The following is a 12,473-nucleotide window of genomic DNA, read 5'->3' on the forward strand; positions in this document are numbered from 1 at the left end:
AGGAAGACTCCAGATTGCTGTGTCCGCAGTGAGAATTTCAAGCCAGTGGTTCTTAGCTTGTTGGGCTCCGTGGGGGTGGGACCCACTTAGCGAGACTGCTTGGCTCCCTGGCTTCAGCCCCCTTTCCACGGGAGTGGATAGTTCTCTTGTCTCGCTGGAGTTTCAGGTGCCACTGCAGTATGTAAAAACTCCTGCAGCTCAGTGCCTGCCTGAATAGCCACCTGGTTTTGTGCTTGAGACCTAGGGCCCTGGTAGGGTAGGCTCATGAGGGAATCTCCTGATCCGTGGATTGCAAAAATCTGTGGAAAAAGCATAGTAACCCTGGTGGGCATCACAGTCCTTCACTGCTTCCCTTGGTTTGAGGAGAGGTCCCCCCATCTATGCACTTTAGTTCTGTATGCCTAGTTTAATGTTTTGTTTGATCTGCATGCTTGGGTTAATATGTTTGTGAATACTCTGATTTTGGTTTGGTTATGTGCATCTATAAATGGTTTGGCTCTTATTAATTGTTTCTGAAAATAGTGCAAGAGCAAAAATAAACATTCTAAATGTTAGGCACAATATGGCTAATTAAAAGCCACTAGGGCAGTTACCACCATCTAAAATAACCCAAACTTCTGATATTTTCTGGCAGGATTTATACGATTTTCTTTGTTCTTGAGTGGTTAATAAAAAATAAATGAGATTCTCAAACATTAACACCTGCCAAGTTTTCCAAAACTCCAGTTGGCTACATGTTATGGCCCATTCTCATAATCATTTTTTAACTGATGTGAAAATTACATCAAGGAAAAATCAGAGAGCTCAAATGTCATTATTCAAACTTGGTTAGCTTATTAGAAAACTGCAAACAAACCACAGAGTTTAAGAAGTAGAACCTTGTAAGTTATCTTTCTTAATTTTTTTAATAGGGACAGGGTATCAGGCTGTAGTGCGGTAGTGCGATTATAGCGTGAAGTAGAGAGGACCATATATTGTACCCTACCCAAGTCTTGTCACATCTCAGATTTAGTTTTTATTATCCCATCTGACTAGTAAATGGCCATGGGGACAATTGACTTACCTATGACAATAACAGCAGAGGCTGACCAGTAAGTTGTGGCTCATGGAAAATAGAACCATCATGCATACTGATTAATTGTGAATTTAATTGTAAAATGTAAATGTTTTCTAAGTCCCATATTAAGTCTTGGATTTCACAAGACTATAAACTCTTTGAGGTCAGGAACTAATTGTGATGGTAGGTATGCAACATAATACTCAACATATGTTTTATTCCCAAATTAATATTCTTCTTTTATTCATAGATACACATAATGGTCAAATATAATGTGTAATTTATTGATGAATATGGTAATTGGTAAAATGCATTGGAAATGAATGGATATTATTCTTGCTACTAGGCACATAATTAATTTGACATTAGAGATATACTGAATATCAATACTATTCATTAGGATTTTTTATGTATATAATCATATAGTCTCATAATACATTTGTGTTTCCTTCTTTTCAAACTTTATTACTTTGCTTCTTTTTAACAACCTTATTTCTTCAGCAGGACCTGCATATGATATTAATAGGTTTCTTTGCAGATGCCTGTTGTAAGATTGATTTAGTTACTCTGTAGTTATAGTTTGCTAAGAGATTTTTTTAAAATCCTGAATTGATGTTAAATTTTGTTAACGTTTTCTGCATACACTGAGATGTTCATAAGATACCACTAATCAACACCACTAAATTTATTAACATAGTGTATTGGGGATACCTTATTTGCATGACTATAAAGGCTAGTTTTGGTAAGATAATAGAACCAACATAGACACTAATCATATCTACAAACAATATATTGTTGTTTTATAATTTGCATGCAAGCAATCTTATCAAGGGTGTGAGCAGAAAAATTCCTGGAGGAACTAATCAGAATACGGGAGTATAAGATCTCTTATCTTACACTCCCTGACAATTGCTCCCACTGAAATATGCACAGTGTGCTCTCTCTTTTCTGTTCTCCTTCTGGAAGGTCTAGTTTTTGGAATTTGCTCTCATGAGGGATTTCTTATTGGATTCAATCTAGAGCAATGGCCTAGGAAGCTACCAGGGAGAAAGCATTTGATATATTTTTAAAAAGGCCCCGAGTCTTTATCCCCCTAAGACATTGCTATTTACTGTGGTCTGAATGTTCGTTCCCCCAAATTTATATGTTGAAATCCTAATCCCCAAGGTGATGATATTAGGACGGGGGGGAGGGGTGTGCTGTGGGAGGTGATTAGGTCATGGGTACATAGCTTTTATGAATGGGATCAATGCCCTTATAAGAGAGGTCTGAGAGAGACCTCTCACCCTTTTAACCAGGTGAAGACACAGTAAGAAGATGCTGTGTGTGTTAGTCTATTTTCACATTGCTATAAAGAACTACCTGAGACTGGGTAATTTATAAACAGAAGAGGTTTGACTCACATTTCTGCATGGCTGGGGAAGCCTCAGGAAACTTACAATCATGGCAGAAGGCGAAGGGGAAGCAGGCACCTTCTTCACAAGGCAGCAGGAGAGAGAGTGAGTGATTGGGGAGCTGCTAAACACTTTTAAACAATCAGATCATGTGAGAACTCACAATCACAAGAACAGCGTGGGAAACTGCCCCCATGATCCAGTCACCTCCCACCAGGTCCCTCTCTTGACGCAGGATTACAATTTGAAATGAGATTTTGGGGGGACAGAGAGCCAAACCATATCACTGTGTATGAGCCACAAATTCAGCCTTCACCAAACACTGAATCTGCTGGCAACAGAAGGCTTTATGCTTCATAGCCTCCAGAACTTTGAGAAATAAATTTGTGTTATTTATAAGCCACTTAGTTTATGGTACTTTGTTATAGCAGCCCAAATGGCCTAAGGCATTAATGGACCATCATAGGCACTCACCTAAGGGCTTTTACCTCTACCCTAAAGGAATATGCGTGTCAAGGAGAATGAATGTGTATAAATAACAACATTTGGTCCACAAAAATCAAATTATTCTATTTTGGAGATTTGTTTGTTATGGTAGGATAATCTTGTAATAAATGTAAGTAATTTGAGAAGGCTACCTTTGATCAGTTTTCTGTTTATTACAAGGAAATCAGTAGAGTAAATGCAAAAATCAGTAGCTCACTGTAGATCTTAGACACCTACTACTTTGGTAAAAGTAAATAAATGTTGCTATTAGGATAGCTTCTGTTTCTTTTTGATTATTTCAACTGCTCAGGAAGTTGTATGTTCTTGTGTAACCCTTTGCCACAGTTCCTCCCCTTCAGTGCCTGTAGTAAGAATCATCCATCCTGAACTTTTTGACTTTTTCTTTGTCTGTTTCCTATTTTTAATAAAATGTATTTACTTGGTTTCCTATTTATATGCATTCCTGTAAAATGACAGAAGACAATCAGATAACCAAAGCTGCTTTATTTATAGCTAGAAAAATCTTAACATAGGCTCTTTATGTACCTAAATGTTACAAAAGAAAATAATGAAAATATCATAAACCCTAGGAGGTAGCTAATTCTGTTAATATAATAATTCATGTATAAATAGTGCATAATGTGCGAACCAGGCTTTTAAAATTAGAATTAGTCTAATGATGGTTCAACTTCCTCATCTGTGAAACCAGCATAACGATAATATCTCTCCTGTAAGTTTGCCATAGCAATACAATGAGACGACACATAAAACGCTTTTCTAGTGTTGTGCCATGGTAAATACTGAGTAAACATTAGTTGGATTATAATTATTTCTAGACATTTAGCAGTTTAAGAATATGTAGATTGAAGTAAAGGGATCAGAGTGTAAACCTTTTTTGAGGTTAAAACATAAGGAGAAAAATACTAATTCCTAAAAGTAAACTTTTACAGTAGTGGTTTTTTCATCCTTTGTAGTTAGTACTACCCCTTTGGGCAGTATATAATGTGTTGTATTACATGTTTCAAGAGTGCTTTATAGCATCCATTGGTCATATTTCATTAACAAAGGTATAGTTTTACAAAAAGAAACTCTTGAGAGAACATGAGAGGCAAGGTCATAAAGAAGAGCAGGGCCCCCCATAAATCAATTAAGGGTGATAGCTGGGCAAACGGGAACCAGAGGGGAGAGAGAGTGATGGTCTCTGCAATGCAGGCTAAAACACTTCCAAGAACTGAGTAATCCACATTTCAACATTCTCAAATAGTACATACTAATTTTTATAAATGTCATCTTGATGAATGCCTTTGTTACAAAACAAAAATCCCTAGACTGTCATGATGAAGGTACGAAACACAAGGAATTGATAAAGTGCAAATCCACATGGGGTAGATAGACACGTAATCATACCAAGACCATACAATATGACTAAGATGCTTTGACAGCTTGGAGAAAGATACCAAGTTTTGCTTGGGGGCTTTGGCAAGGACTGCATGGAGGAGGTGACACTGCATCAGATTGTAAAGCCTAAGTAGAAGTCATGGAGTAGTAAATTGGGGGCTCTGGGAAAATTAATGTTTACTAAACTTGGCCTACATGTTGTTTTGCGGTATTGTGGTCAGTGTTTCATGAATATTGCCTTACTTGAACCCTGTGATCATCATATGGCTGGATATCTTATCCCGATTTTACTGGTTTTGAAATTAATGGTCATAAATAACAAAGGCTCAAGTTTACACAGTTTGATAGAGGCAGATGTGACCTCTGAATCAATGGTTGCATGACTGCATGTTTCTTCTACTTCAAAACACTGCTCTGAGAACATTCTAGGAAAAGAGCCTAGAGTAGTAAAGTTATGTCATTTTGGAAAAAATGGCAAACTGAAGAATGAGTAAGTAGGTCAGTGTCACTAAAGCATGTAGTTTTAGGAAAGGAAGAAGGTGCTGCAAAGAAATGAAGTTGAAGGATTTTCTCATATTCCATTCTCTGAAAGGCTTGTTCTTTAATTTCAGGATTTATATTCACTTGCACCTACTCACTTATTCAACCAACGCCTTCTCTTTTCATACGCACCATCCACACATCGTATCATCAAGCTACAATCCCGTGTTTATAGGTTTATTCTCTTTTTTCTCTTTTATTCTTACTATCATCTTTGTCTTTATGAAAGAATTATCCTAGTCATAGAGGTTTATATCCCAATATTTAGAATAAAAAGTATAGGCATTCTGTTTCCCAGACTCCATCTTATAATGTTGAACTTAAGAATGAACCTTAAATTAACCAATTGTAACTGATCTGTAGGCATTCATGTCTCTTAGAAGCCAGCTTTTAAAATTTGATTTACATTTCTGTTGAAAAGAATTCTGGTCAAAATAAATTAAAGCCCAAACTTTCTAGTTCAAAATTCATTGGCCTATTTTTTCAGCAGTGGTGTTCCATTTCACATAAAGATGGTTTGGGTGGCTCTAGTCCTGATCTAGGCTGGTTATTGAAAGTCTCATGACATCGTTTTAAAAAGAACTGGAAGTGTCAAACCTAGAGTTTTGGTCACATTCCAGGTTAGATCATTAGGTTCAGCCTCTTAAATCCTCTCTGTGGCTTCTGATGGTATTCTGGCTTGTTTTCTGAGACTTCTCCTTGATGGTTGAGAAGCTCTCTTCAATAGTCAAGTGCACGCATATACTTGTCTTTGGTACGAAGATCCAAGTGAGCAGGTCTATAGATTAGGGAGAGTCCCACAAAATTCTCTTATTGTAGTAAGAGAGGAGTCTCTGGGAATCCTTTTGTTCTGGCAATCTATTGCTATGTAACAAATCACCCCAAAACTTAGTGGTTTCAGATAATGACAGAGTTTATTTTACTTGAGTTTCTACAATCTATGTGAGGTTCGTGTAGACAAATATTTCTGCTCTACTTGGCATCAATTGTATTATTCCAAAAGTTGGGGACTGGAATCATCTGTGGTCCTATCACTTGCATGTCTGGCAGATGATGCTAGCTGTTGGCTGGGACCTCTGGTGGAGCCTTTGGTCAAAACATCTCGACATGGCCTTTCTGTTTGGCCACTTGGGTTTCTCACAGCTTGGCTGTTGTGTTTTATGTGTGATTATCCTGAGAGGGAGTCAAGTTGAAACTGAATCATCTTTTTTTCTAACTTAGCCTTGGGAATTATGCGAACACAACTTCTGCAACATTCTGTTCATTTGGAGTCATTATGTCCCGTCCATATTCGGGGAAAGGGAATTACACGTTACCTTTTGAAAGACAGCATGTCAAAACACTTGTGGATATATTTTAAAACACTGCATTTACTTTCTCGTCTCTACTTAAAATGAGAAAATGGAGCATCAGAGAGTGGCAGAGCTGTGATTAGATCTCAGGCTGTCTAACTTTGATTTTTTTCTCAATGTTAAATGTATTTGTGAACATTTTAAATTTCTTTTATGATAAAGAACTTACACTATTTTGTCGAATTAGGCATTGTCAAATCATGAGCTATAGGCCAAATCTGTACTGTTTGTTTTTGTGAGTAAAGTTTTATTGTGACACAGCCATCTTTTAAAATTTCTATATTTTCTATGGCTGCTTGTTATTCAATATTGCAAGCAGAATAGTTGCAATAAAGACTTTATGGGCTACAAATCCTAAAATATTTACTATTAGTGACTTTACAGAAAATACAGGCCAACCCCTGCTTTAGATTGTCAATCTATTGTACGCATGATTTCTGAGCTTGAGGAGATGGGCCACTGCACTAATGCTAACGGAACAGCAGGGTGCTAGACTGATGGAATTCTAAAACTACTAACCTTTGGTCCCAGAGACCAAAGCGTCTGGATAGTTGGACTAAATATACCAAGTTGTATAAAATGAAAAAGAGGTTTGTAAAAACCACATTTGTTTTGTCAGTCAGGGTTCAATCAGAGTAGAAGAACCAGCAGGGATTATCCACAGAGACTTGACCTTTTGCAATTTTGGGAGGCGATTCAATAATAATATGGGAGGCTCTTTTCTTCTCTATCAGCCTGAAGTCATCACAGCAGGCATTTAAGAAGGAAACCGTGGACAAAGTGGAACCTGACAGTCTGAGCTAGAACCCAGGAGGAAAAACTGGGACTTTCTGGATGAGTTGGCTTATGAAGATGAACTGGAACCCATGTCCACCTCTTACTAAGAAGTAACCCTTGATAACATGGGTATCCTGTAGAAGGCAGTCCCCTTTTTTATTCACCTGGCCCAAGAGATGCTGAAGAAGGAGCTACAGCAGGAACAGGGGATTATACAGGAATGAAACTGAATGTTGCCACCAAGGTAAGTTGGCAGGTAGAACTTGACTGTGTAGTTACTGTATCTCATACCCAGCTCCAGCCTTTGGAGTATAAAAATAATCCAATGCGACTTCACTTCTGTCTTCTAAATCTCACACCAGGTGCCTCTTGAGGCCCATACTCACAAGAATCATGTGGGGAAGATAATACGAGAAATGGAGATCATCCAATTGACAAAATACACATCTGCCACATCATGAAAATATTGCTATATACAGGGAGCTCCATGTCTTATTGAATAGTGTTCCACAGACATCTCAGAGTCTATACATACTCACCAAACTGACCCTGATCTTCTATATCATGACCCTGATCTTCTATATCCCATGCTTGATGATAGTGCCACATTAACTCAGTTGTCCAGGCCAGGGACCTGGTAATATTTGAAGAGTTTTCCTTGTTCTCCAGCCAGTTGTCTTAAGTGCCAATTCTACCTCTTAAGTGTGTATCAAATTGATTCCTTCCTTGCTCCTGCTCCTACTTTAGCCATTGCCACTCCCCATGAGATTACTGCGTTGACATGATGGGGCTGTCCTGGTTACTAATCTTAAACTCCTTCAGTCAACTTCCCCACTACTCTCTGAGTAGAAAGTCTAAAATACAGATATCATGACCTCCCCCCAACAACCAACCACCATCCTGAAAGTCATTTTATGTCTCCTTATATTATTGAACACAATGTCTCAATTCAACATGGTATACAAAGCCATCCATAATTTGAACAACATCCTCTCTCTCCATTCTCTCACATTTAGATTATGTCCTGGCCCACGCTATCCTTTCATAAGTCTACCAACACTCCACATTCTTTCACATCCCCATAGTTTGAATGTGCTGTTTAATCTGTCTTCTCCAAGCATTTGTACTTCCTGCCAAACACACATACTTTCTTCTCCAGCATAACTCATATTCATTCTTGAAGACTTGATTCAAGTTTTTTCTCCTCTAGGTGCCTTCTACAAACTTTCTTTCCTCTGCTCCAATTTGGGCAGTGCTGTTCCCTCTATACTCTCGTCAACCATAGCAGCCTAGCCTACGTCTGTTATAGATTTGTCATACCTTGTTGTAATTAACTGTAGGTTTATTAATAATGATAGTAATGATAATTATGGTATCTGTAGGTAATTGAATATAAACCTCTGTGTTAAAGTTGTACCAGAAAGCCATGCTTGGAGTCCAAAGCTTCAAGGTGGCTCTTCTTATCAGAGACTTGGGAGACTTGGACAGGAAGGATATTTTTTGGCAAAGCTAACTGGCAGTCCCCATGGGCTGTTTCTGGTTTGGACGACGCCCTTGCATGAGAGTTTGGTGCTTGATTGGATCACACCTTTTGGTGCCGGCCCTGTCATCAGACTATGGGAGGATCACAGATAGCACCCCAATCCTGCCATTCAACACTACCCCATTGTCCTCAAATACAAGCTTATCGCCTGTACTTGGATATGTTCTTTCTTCAAAGACCCCTTGGTCCATTACATGTGCTGACTGCCAGTGGGCCTACCTTCCTTCTGGGCACCGTAAACAATATCATTTAATTCTTAAAGCAAACCCATTAAGTGGGTAGCGTTATCATCTCTATTTTAAATGTGAAAACTGGCCAGAGTTGACGTAATTTGCCTACAGTTATATGCCTAAGAAGAGAGGCTCAAACTTGACTTTTAACTCTGTGTCATTAGTGCCTCAAACAGAGTCTGGCTAATAAGAGGCACTAATTAAATATTTACAAAGTTTTGGTTAAATAGGAGGAATAAGTTTTTTAAATCAATTGCACAGCCTGGTGACAATAGTTAATGTAATGTATATTTCAAAATTGCTATGAGAGTGGATTTTAAATATTCATAGCACATGCAAACAACATAAGTATGTGAGGTTATGGATATGTTAATTAGTTTGATTTAATCATTTTATAATGTACACATACATCAAAACATCACATTGTACCCTGTACATATATATAATTATTTTTCGTCAATTAAAAAACTTTAAAAAGATTAATGAATGAACAAGTCAGTGAATGTTAATTTCAATCTTTTAACATGGTCCTTAGGTTTTAATACCTTAAATCAGAAAAAAGGCCTTCAAGCTGGTAATACTAGTCTTTATAAAAACCTGGTGGGAGGCCTATTTTTGGCAGGCAGACCATTCAACTATCTTGGATTACACCATACAGAGTGTGCACTCTGAGTTCATATGAAGGGCCACCCTTCCAGGAACTGAGACTTTTGTTCTCAAAACATCCCAAACACTGATGATTACTGCCAGTTCTGGCTGAATTACAATGTCATTACTTAATCCAAATGTCCAAACCGTAGCCACATTTTATGGTGAATGAATAATAAAATGATTGATATTTTAGATATTACCAAAATATAAATTGCATTAAAAATTTAAGAACACAAAACTACATTAACAATTGGAAAAGATAAAAGTACAAGTTAGGAAAATGAAATAAAACATATCTTAAACATAGTGTTAGGAAGATGTTATAAGAGAAAGAATGGGAAATCAGTTTTCATCCGTTAGAATGGCTAAACTCAAAAAGAAGGTATGCTGCACACATTGATTATTCTTTTCTGCCACCTAGCACCCAAACTCTCTCTGTACAGTTTGATGAACTCATACCTTATGAGTTTTGGTGGGAGGCACAGACTGCCTCCTACCACAAAAGTTGAAAACTTTTAGATGCTACATTTTGCAGTTTCCTATGTAGTATGATTTAGACTCCTTCAAGTAATATGAGAAACAGACATGGTACCTTTGATGGAAAAGCAAACTTTTTTCCTACTCTCTCTTCTCAACACTACACTTCACTCTGGTCACCAAAATTGGTGTGAGTTTTTCCCGGACACCAGCTTGGAGTCCTCTAATTCACCCAGCTATCTACTTGGAATTAGTGTCTGATTTCATAGATCGAAGGCTCAGTTCCTCAAGACTCCCCCCAACTTCAGATGCCAATCACATGCTCCAGGCTTTGGCCTGTGCTTCTGAACAACCAACTATAAATTGGGGTTTCCATGACCTCCTTCTTGTGTTCAATTAATTTGCTATAGTGGTTCACATAACTCAGGGAAACATTTTATTTACATTTATCCATTTTTTAATAAAAAATACTACAAAGCAAACAGATGATCCACCAGGTGGAAGAAATGCATAGGCAAATGTATGTGGAAAGAGGTACAGAGCTTCCATGCCTCTCTGGGTGCATCATCCTCCAGGAACTACCGCTTATTCAGCAGTCTAGAAGCTCTCTGCACCGTGATCTTTAGTTTTTTATGGATGCTTTAGTACATAGGCATGATTAGTTAAATCACTGGCTGTTAGTGGTCAACTCTACCTTTTGCCTTTCTCACCTCTCCAGAGATTGGGGGCTGAGATGGAAAGTTCCAACACTCTAATCACATGATTTGTTCTTCTAGCAGCCAACCAACCCCAATCATGAAGCTATGCAGGTACCCACCAAGAGTCACCTCATTAGAACAGAGGATGCTTCTATTGCCTAAGAAATTCCAAGGGATTTAGAAGTTCTTTGTCAGACACTCTTAGCACTCAGGAAATCATAAAGGTCTTAGGAGCTCTGTGCCAAAACTGGGCTCAAAGACCAAATATTAGAGCAAAAGATTGTCTTAGCATCCCTATCTATGAAGGTATTAGGAGCTGTGTCTCAGGAACCAGGTGCAGATACCAAATATATATTTCACAATATCACAGTAAGAAATTCTCAGCCAGGCACAGTGGCTCATGCCTGTAATCCCAGCACTTTGGGAGGCTGAGGCAGGCAGATCACCTGAGATCAGGAGTTTGAGACCAGCCTGGTCAACATGGCGAAAACCCATCTCTACTAAAAATACAAAAATTGGCTGGGCATGGTGGTGCATGCCTGTAATCCCAGCTACTTGGGAGGCTGAGGCAGGAGAATAGGTTGCGGTGAGCCAAGATTGCGCCATTGCACTCCAGCCTGGGCAACAGAGCAAGACTCGGTCTCAAAAAAAAAAAAAAAAAAAAAAAGAAAAAAGAAAAAAAATTCTCGAGGCGGTTAGTTGCTGCAAGTTTAATTTGTTTGGTGCAGAATTGGTAGCAGTGTCAGTTTTTATTTTCCATGATTTTGAAATGGTCTCCTTTGTTTTGTCATTGAGTTAATTTATTAAAAATTGAGAAAATAAAGGCTGGGCACAGTGGCTCATGCCTGTAGTCCCAGCACCTTGGGAGGCTGAGGTGGGCAGATCACGAGGTCAAGAGATCGAGACCATCCTGGCAAACATGTTGAAACCCTAAAAATTCAAAAATTAGCTGGGTGTGGTGGTGCGCACCTGTAGTCACAGCTACTTGGGAGCCTGAGGCAGGAGAATCGCTTGAACTGGGGAGGCGGAGGTTGCAGTGAGCTGAGATTGCGCCACTGCACTCCAGCTTGGTGACAGAATGAGATTTTGTATAAAAAAAAAAATTGAAAAAATAATACTTGTATATGTTCCTGGGGTATGTGGTGATGTTTCCATACACATAGTACATAGTGATCAGATCAGGGTAATTAGCATATTCATCATCTCAAACGTGTATTTTCTGATCACTTTTATGCCATGGCTTGACTATTGTTCAGACTATTTGTCCCTAAATCTGGTTCTTCAGCCTCCCTAATGATTCTGTGAGCTACTGATCATCCTTTAACAGCCTTTTTATGATTAAGTCACCCAGGATAGTTTCTGCTGCTTACATCTTCACAGGAAGAAGAGATCTCTAGACATGGAGCAGCCGTCTTGTGGATATGAGGGAAGAGCCAAATAGACTCCAAATCGGTTAACACAGAGAACTAAAACTATGGAGCTACTGAATGAACCAGCTATGGAATTGCCTGTGTGTGGACATTCAGATGGACATACCAGATAAAATTCTGGACTGGTAAGAGTGTGGGGAAATTGTCAGTCTTAAGCAGTGCTGATTGAGGTGTGAATTGGTAAAACAATTTGAAAAGTAAATTGCTAGATTTTATAAAATTAAAAAATATATATATATTCTCTGACCCAGTATTATCTATTTTGGGAATCTGTTTTACAGATTAAAAAAGCACTAGATTGTCATGTACGAAATACATATATGTCATATACAGTTATATATATAAGCCATATATATTCATATACATGATTATGTGTCAATTAAAATACCTGAAGGGATGGTCAATATAAAGAGTATCATCCAATTTTTAAAGAAGACAGG

The 12,473-nt window shown here is 38.3% G+C and overlaps 1 long non-coding RNA gene across 1 annotated transcript in view; it reads left to right on the forward strand.

Annotated features, from left to right (window-relative positions):
- The window catches only part of LOC106997288 (uncharacterized), a 276,798-nt gene extending 264,537 nt beyond the window's left edge, over positions 1-12,261 (forward strand). Inside the window, exons 4-5 of the long non-coding RNA XR_013414946.1 lie at positions 6,962-7,248; positions 11,984-12,261. This is a non-coding gene — a long non-coding RNA (uncharacterized LOC106997288). The remainder of the gene's footprint in view (positions 1-6,961; positions 7,249-11,983) is intronic.
- The last annotated feature ends 212 nt before the right edge of the window (positions 12,262-12,473 follow it).

The sequence above is a fragment of the Macaca mulatta genome, chromosome 3, assembly GCF_049350105.2.
Source record: "Macaca mulatta isolate MMU2019108-1 chromosome 3, T2T-MMU8v2.0, whole genome shotgun sequence".
NCBI lineage: Eukaryota > Metazoa > Chordata > Mammalia > Primates > Cercopithecidae > Macaca > Macaca mulatta.